Here is an 8,560-nt window from a genome sequence, read left to right as displayed (position 1 = left end):
TGAAGCATTTAGAAATCAAAGGTCAGATTAAAATGCTGTATCACAATAGAATGTGATATCACACAATACAATATTTGTAATATCACACAGCATGAAAGTTTGCTAGTGATATTATAAAAATATTACAGTATGTTGGTATAACTTTATCCCCTCCTAGTTTTTAAGATACACATTTTGGCCCACACTGATTTGTGATCATATTCCTCTGTCCACTAAATGAAGATGGAGGCTCTGCTCTTTATTTCTGTTTCTCTGGAGAATCCTGGTAACATGATGGCTTTCTGTCTCTAAACACACACGAGCTTAACTCCGAATGAACATGATCAGAGTTCATTGAACCAACTCTGATCAGTCTTTTCTAAGGGTTTCAAGCCTTTCTTGTTCGAGCCTCTCTTTGTTGTTGCTACAGTTATGTGTAATTATTAATAGTATTGCAGATGTTAGCCTCTGCCTGCAGTGTTGATGTGGGTAAAGGCTTTAACCATGGATTAGCGGCAGGTCCCAGCTTGTAAATTGTGGAGCATTAATGCCCACTCCAGCTCCTGTAACCAAATATAAACAGTTGGGATGAGAGTTAGCTCAAGCCACTACAACAGCCAGCAAGAATGATCTGTTCATGCTAGCATTAACAGTGCCTATACACATAGCGACACACGGGGGAGGGGCCTAACTAATAACCAAGATGACTACAGGCTTGGAGGTGCTAAAAGTCAGATATACCAGGAGCAGTTTGGGCTTTAGAACAAATTTTGTGTAATTATAACAATATGTAATTTAGGACCTGGTTACATATGATGCTGCCTGATTTTTTAAATCTTAATTTTGTGTACGTTGCATGAATTTATTTTGTTTCAGACGGGAATCAAACAAGTTCTGTTTTCTCGAATGAATCCCACCTGTTACTTGTTGTCATAAAACAGGGATGTTACATGGTATTTCATGACTGGCTGCACCTGATGACTTTCACAGCTTGAGGAATGCAAACATTTCCCAACAAGACATGATGTGGTGGGTGATCGTTGGTATTCCTGGATCAGGTGAGGATCTGTTCCAATCAAACCACCAAAACCAGTTGTTCAGGACGTTAAAGGATGAAGGAATCCCCAGTTATTCTTTGTGTTGTTAGAATGTGTCCTACATATGGCTGTGTGGGATTCTGGCTTACTTTTAGGGTCAGAGCAGTTGGTTATGTGGAGCAAATACTGACACAGTCAGAGTGGGCAAACCAGCAATAGGCTTGTTGTCGTTACCTGGAAGTCTGAAAGCTCCCGATCTGGATGTCTTTTCTAGTTTTTAATGACAGGTCGTCTAACAAAGCTTCCATGAGGTGCTATAATGGAGACGGTCCTTTTCAAGGAGTTTCTCATGTCTTATCCTACTTTTTTCTTTTTTTAATTAACAGGAGGGAGAATTTGAAATCCTCTATATTGACATGATTACATTTCTTCTATTAAATGAGAAGTACATTTTGAACACAGTACAGTGAACACAATATCCAAGAAGCTAAATCTGGTGAAATGTTTTTTTAGCTGTCAGCCTGAAAGGCTGATTGGGGTATTTTTGTCATCTTGCATGCGGGTGGCATGGACACCCGACTTTTGTGTGCATTTATCAAAAAGCTTGGATGATTTTGAAGATCAGTGGCATTCAACTCATGATCAGCGTTCAAGTTTTCTTAAAATCTTGTAACATGATAACTAGAAAGAAGACAGCTAGGATTTTCAAACTGATCCCATAGATGGATCTACTATGAAGCACATAGTACATTATGTTTTCAATTGTTTTTCTAGTTATTTGTGACTCTACTAATGATAAAATTGCCTGTTTCTGTTTCCAGAAAACCATTGCTCATAGTCCCACATACTATACAATGATAAGTTCAAGTATGGCTGTACCTAATTTGGATTAAGCCTGGCAAGCACTTTGATGTAAACATTTCTTCTGTGGGACTTAAAGACAGTTAACCCAACTCCTGGACTGCTGCAGTCTTCCTGACAGAAAGCTTAGGCCAGGCTTGTATGCCCAGTATATATATTCTATAACGTGTGTAACTACTTCGTTTAGTTGTTTTTGTTTGGATTTAGTTTTGGTTTTTTTCTTTTCAGTGTATTTCAGTGTCAGTAATTTGTGTAGTGCTCACTCACATTTCAACTGGAAAAGACCTGCAATAGAAACGTATTAGGAGCAAACAAGTGAATGAAAAGTTTGACATCATTAAGCCCAAACAGCACCTAGTTTCAACAAAAACACATAACATAAGAGCAGCAGTGACGATGCAGCTGACACACATGAACCCATTTAAACTGGTCCAGTGTTTTTAGCCTAACTTGAGTCTTGAACCATTGGGGCAAATGACAAATTTCCAGCAGTTCTTGAAAGCAGCGACTTGCTTTTTTTGTGATGTTAGGGACCTTATGTAACTCGAGGCAGAACACCATCCAATCTTGGTAAATAACACATGAAAGAACAAAACAAACAAACATGGTAAAAAGAAGCCAAACGTGTGATAACATTGTTCCATCACGCTCACTCACTATTCTCTCAACCTTTGCCTTCACGGGGCTGCTGCAACAATGTACCTGGGATTACCGTAATGATGCAAATATTAATGAAAAGTGCAGAGTTGCTGCTCTCAGGAATCATTGGACTTCTTTAATTGAGGAAATGGATCAGGAGTTACGGTAGTTACAGATGTTTAATACAACCCTAGAAAAGAGCTTTTCTGTAGTGCTGTGCGATACGGAAAGATGTTTTATGTATCCGATACAAGTAAATACAGGGCTGATATGATCTATACTTTTTTAATGTGGATGATGCATCATCAAAATGCCAATTGTTTTACATTTTCATGACCTTTAAGTTGTTTTTAGGGGGCTTCATCCTAATGATTATTAATGAGTTAAAACCGAGGACAGAAATAATAAAAGGATTTAGTTTGTAGCCCATAGTTTAAAAACAGTAATCACACATCATCCCTTTCTTTAACAGCAACACAAAGGATAATTATATTCCATTAAATCTGAGCCATATTATATTCAGTATATTTATTTTAATTTCAGTAAAGTTTTTATTTAAATGACATGTTTCAGTGAGATAAATGTGTTATTTCAAGGTCGTTGCATCATCTTTACTTTTTGAGTTGGCTAAAATAAGAATAGCCAGTTGCACTTTAAAGTAATATAACCAACATATCGCCACAGTGATCTACCTGGATATTCTTCAGAGCATGCTTTCCTGCATGTGACAACAAGAGACCTCTCGGTTGTCGGGTGGAGCATTTAGCGCCTCGCTACATGTTTCCAAATCGGCCTTTCTTCTCAGTGAAAGCTGTCCTAGAGAAGTAAAGCAAGTTTGTAAGTTTCTCTCTCAATGTTTGTAACGCATTCCCACGTTAAGCTTAACAACCGATATATGGAGCGACTGCCGCGCCTCCTCTCCCCCTCCCTCTCCTGCTGCTACTTCAATCATGAAACTGATCAATGATCAGCTGATCGCAAGTTCCGTCTCTCATGTTTGTTTCTTCTTTGCGCCAGAAAGAGGAAACCAGCAGATAAACCACAGCAGCACATTTAAGCTTGATAAGCTGTTGTTAGAATTTATTTAATATTACTTTAATGCCTAATGCTATAAGTAGCTGACAGCTGGTAACTGTGCAGGGGCGGGTCTAGCACGGTTTTGCCAGGGGGCCCGCTGGGGCATTAACAGGGAAAAGGGGGGCACAAAGAAATACTTTTCTTTCTTATTCTCGTTTAAAATGTCTCGCTTTTAATAAATAATTATCTGAATCTTACAACCAAAGTTTTTATCTAACGTAAAATGTATAGAAATCTAATATTGTATATAGTAACTATTAAGTCTAATATATACCCTAGTAAGCTATAGTACTTTTTCCTTTGGGAAGATACCATCTGTGCAGTCTGCAGTTCTGTTGAAGAAAGATGTTGAATCTATTTAATTGTTGTTGAAAAATAATTGATTTCTGTGTATTTTTTTTTAAATACATGCATTAAATTAAAGTCGATTATGTCGATTAAGCATCACGAGGCAGAGGGTGGGCGATGGTTCCCTTTAGTTGTTTTTGCTGGGAGTTTGCAACCCTGTTAGTTAGGTTGTTTAATATTTCTGCTAAGTACTCTTTAAAATACCAGAATAGGGAGGATGGAGCAGCTTTAAGTTTATTAGATTGATCAGTGTTGCTGAACTATGAAATATTTTGGGTGCAGTGTATTTTTTGCATACAGGTATAACTGAGTAACTTTAATGTTTTATTTTTTAAAACTTGAGTATGAACTTATACAAAATAAAGGAAGATATTTTAAAAAACTGTTTTATTGATTATAAAAATACGCTGTATTGGATTCATATCGATACTGGACACAAAAAAGTGGTGTCGTGCGTTCTCTAGTCCATACAGGAGAGAACCAGAAACTAAAGAAACTAAATTGCGTGTTTACCTTTATGTTGACATCAGTGTCTGTTTTTATTATTATTATTATTTCAGCATCTCAAAATATTTTTTTAGATAAAAGCAGTCAAAATATTTTTTTTAACAGAGGAATCATTAAAGGATGGCAATTTCTAAAATGGTGACCAAAAGACCCGTGTGTTTTCTCTTTTTAATAATAATAATTATTATTGCTCATTAATAAGGAAACTATTTCTAATCTAATTCAATTTTCGAACAATCAATAAAATACTTTATGACTGAAATGATGAATAACTGCAGCCCTAGAATAAACACATTTTAGAGAAACTTGTGATTTTTGAGATGATGCAGTTTTAATTTGATAGTTTTTCCCCTTTGGTAACTTTGCTGTCCTCGCCCTGAGTTCCTTAGTTTCACCAGCTAGACAGCGAGATAACGATGCTCCAATAACCAGACTTATTTTCCTTTCTGCGCTGATTTATTGAAGAATGGCCTCTGACCATTGCCTTCTCTTTGACCATCGTAAAACTGAAAGTACAAAATACTGTATTAGCTAACTAACATTGTAAACTAGCTTGTTACACTCTTACTGCAAGCTAACAGTAGATTACAGCTCAGTATTCAATACCATCGTTCCCTCGAAGCTGGACAGGAAACTGCAGGATCTAGGACTGAGCAGCTCCCTCTGCAGCTGGATCCTTAACTTCCTGTCTGACAGACGCCAAGTGGTCAGACTGGGCAGCATCACCTCATCCCCCATCACACTGAACACTGGTGCTCCACAGGGGTGTGTACTGAGCCCTCTCCTGTACTCACTCTACACCTATGACTGCACAGCCACTAACAACTCCAACATCATTGTGAAGTTTGCGGACGACACTACAGCGGTGGGTCTTATCACCAACAGTGATGAGACGGCTTACAGGGAGGAGGTCAGCGCCCTGACCCACTGGTGTCAAGACAACCATCTCACCCTCAATGTCGCAAAGACAAAGGAGTTGATAGTGGACTTCCGGAGGTGCAGAGAAGCACACACCCCCATCACCATCAACGGCGCTGCTGTGGAGAGAGTGAGCAGCTTCCGCTTCCTTGGTGTACATCTGGCTGAGGATCTTACGTGGTCAGTACACACAAACAAAACAGTGAAGAAGGCGCAGCAGCGCCTCTTCTTTCTCAGGAGACTGAAAGATTTGGCATGAGCCCCCGCATCCTCAGGACCTTCTATCACTGTGCCATTGAGAGCATCCTCACTGGATGCATCACCACCTGGTACGGCAACAGCACCGCCTACAACTGCAAAGCTCTCCAGCGAGTAGTGCGGTGCTCTGAACGGATAATTGGAGGTGAGCTTCCCTCCCTCCAAGACATCTACAGGAAGTGCTGCCTGAGGAAAGCGGGGAGGATCATCAAGGACTCCAGTCCCCCCAGCCATAAACTGTTCAGACTACTTCCATCAGGAAGGAGGTTCTGCAGCATCCGGTCCCGTACCAGCAGACTGAGAGACAGCTTCTTCCACCAGGCCATCAGACTGCTGGACACTTCATAGACACCTCAGCTTCACTACTGGAACTTCAACATTATGCACTCCACACTGTATATAAATGCCACTTGTTTTGCACATGTCCAACTACCAACCTCTGTATATTTTATTTTATTGTTTACTCTATTTAATTTGTAAAATATGTACACACACACACGCGCACGTAGAAAAACATATTTAGTATACACATCCAGTAATGCATGTACTATTATATATTGTACATATATTTATTAGTCTCAGATTTAGCCATTCTTATATTTTGCTTGTTTCACGTTATTGTATTTTTGCACACCTCTGTTGCTTGTGAAGCTCGCAACAAGAATTTCACTCACATGTACTGTACCAGTGTACCTGCACATGTGATGTGACAATCAAAGTGATTTGATAACAAGATAAAACTTTCAAATGTACAAATTATCGTACCATTTTACACAAAACAAAAGATAATAATTATTTTATTGTCACTCATACTTACAGACATATCTTGTCCAAGGCAACAATATTTTAAGGTCCATATCAGCTTAGAACGATAACTTTGCGCCATCTTTGATTTTTTCACGTTCTCATTGTTCCTTTCCCAAAGTAGTCAAACCCATATTACAAAGCAGCCACTAGAGGGAGCTCTAGGGCCGTTTGCAACCATAATATCCAGTTGACCTTATAAAAGGCAGAACAGTAACTATAGTGTTTGCAATAAATGGACACATTTAAAAACAGAAAGCTATCATCTACTGTGATTCAAGTGTATAAACTAAACCACATAAAATGGCTTAAACTGAATATGGTCACGTTTTATTTTTTGTGTGGCCATTACTGCATTTTAATGGTGTTATAGATGCTGTCGAGGCTAAGCCGACATTTAAAGCCACCAAGCTGTTTGTTGGCAGGTTAATGCAATGTCACTGGTATGAATAAACGTATTAAACTTAGTTCAATAACTGAAACCATACTTATCTTGTCCTTTAGATTCTTTATTCTTACACAATTTAACATAACAGCGCAGCGGTCACAATCTGTTTGCTCCTTCCCAACAACAACACACCTGCTGCTAATGACCTATCTACCTTAAATAGACACACCATATGTAACACAAAAGGTGACCCCTAGTGGCACACATGAGGTACGCACACAAAAATGGCTCCTACAGATACTGAGCACAAATATGAGTACAGAGAATTTCCAGCAAGCTTTTAATACTGTCACAAAAGGTCTAGAGGGATTTATCAGCATCATCCTGTCAAACTGGTTTTATGGTGGTTTTGATGAGAACAGATTATCGCCTGATCAAGAAGACCAACCGCCGAAGTCCTGTTGGGAAACCTTTGCACTTTTTCAAGGTGTGAGTATCATCAAGTGTAGCAGTGATGTCCTCATTGGTCGTTGACACAGTTGACAACTTGTTTGAGGGATGAAATTGTGGCGTTTTGGTCAGAAAGTTTATACTTGTAAATCAGACTGCAGAAATATTTCTGAAAATGTAGTGGTTTGTTTGTTTGTGGTTTGTTTGTGGTTTGTTTGTTTGTGGTTTGTTTGTTTGTGGTTTGTTTGTTTTTATTTCAAATATCTTATAACAAGATGAAACTACAATTGTAACGCAATTTGTTTTTTTGTTTTTTTCTCAAACTTAAGTAACTGAAACCTTTCATTGAACTACAGCAGAAACAGATTGGAAAAGCCAAGTTATTCTAACACTAGTGGACTTGTTAAACAAAACATTTGTTTCACTTCTTTCTCAACATGCACCATTAAGAACAGTGGACCAGCATAGTTGGTCTGCATGAGCACACTTACTGCAACAGTTGTACATGCTGAAACTGGTTGCTGGCAGCTGATGTGAAGAAATGTCTGGACACATCAAAAGTTTTCTTTTTCATTTTTTCCCTCCCTTGGATAACATACACATGGCAAATAAAAACATGTAACTAGGGTGACGTGAAGTGTGTATCATCAGATTTAACTAAAATATAATGAGGCTGTCCATCTGTGAAGTAATTGTTCCTTCAAAAACCACTGTGACAACAGAGTTTATTCATTCATTGATGGTTTTCTATTCTGTATACTGGAACTTTTAACAGCCCCCCCTGTCCTCACATCCTTGACATGAGACTTCTGCAGAGTTGCACATGATGAATGCACACAAACTTAAAGTTGTTCTGTCATATTTTTTTTGGATGTGGTTTGTGTCAATATATCAGAACGGTCTTATTTTTTTATTTGTTTGTGCTGATCGGCCATTGGACTGCTGAGCCTGAGTGACCAGCCAGCCACTGACTCTGATGCTAAGAGCAGGACAAATGAGCTCTCTCCTCTCTCTCTTCTCTCTTCTCTCTCTCTCTCTCTCCTCTCTCTTTTAAATAAATAATACGTTCGAGCTGTTTATGTTTTTGACTTGTTATGGACTATGACTGGCAATGGGAGGGCTGGCGGACTCATATTATGGAGGTGGAGGGTAGACACATTTTGTGTGCAAGAGACCACATACTACAGTGGTGACTGACACAGACTTCAATGACATTTAGGTGAAGGGAACAGAGGTTATGAGGTGTTGGGTAGGTGTGGTGTTTAGGAGAGAAATCTAGAAAGACAGATGTGGG

At 38.8% G+C, this 8,560-nt stretch overlaps 1 long non-coding RNA gene across 1 annotated transcript in view; it reads left to right on the top strand.

The window, feature by feature from the left end:
- Positions 1-8,560, top strand: part of LOC120720726 — a 15,255-nt gene extending 6,695 nt beyond the window's left edge. Inside the window, exon 3 of the long non-coding RNA XR_005693027.1 lies at positions 8,550-8,560. This is a non-coding gene — a long non-coding RNA (uncharacterized LOC120720726). The remainder of the gene's footprint in view (positions 1-8,549) is intronic.

This window comes from Simochromis diagramma, unplaced genomic scaffold (genome assembly GCF_900408965.1).
Source record: "Simochromis diagramma unplaced genomic scaffold, fSimDia1.1 OVJJ01000667.1, whole genome shotgun sequence".
NCBI classification, from domain to species: domain Eukaryota; kingdom Metazoa; phylum Chordata; class Actinopteri; order Cichliformes; family Cichlidae; genus Simochromis; species Simochromis diagramma.
Note: the sequence above shows the minus strand (reverse complement) of the source record. Positions and strands in the feature narration are given on the sequence as shown.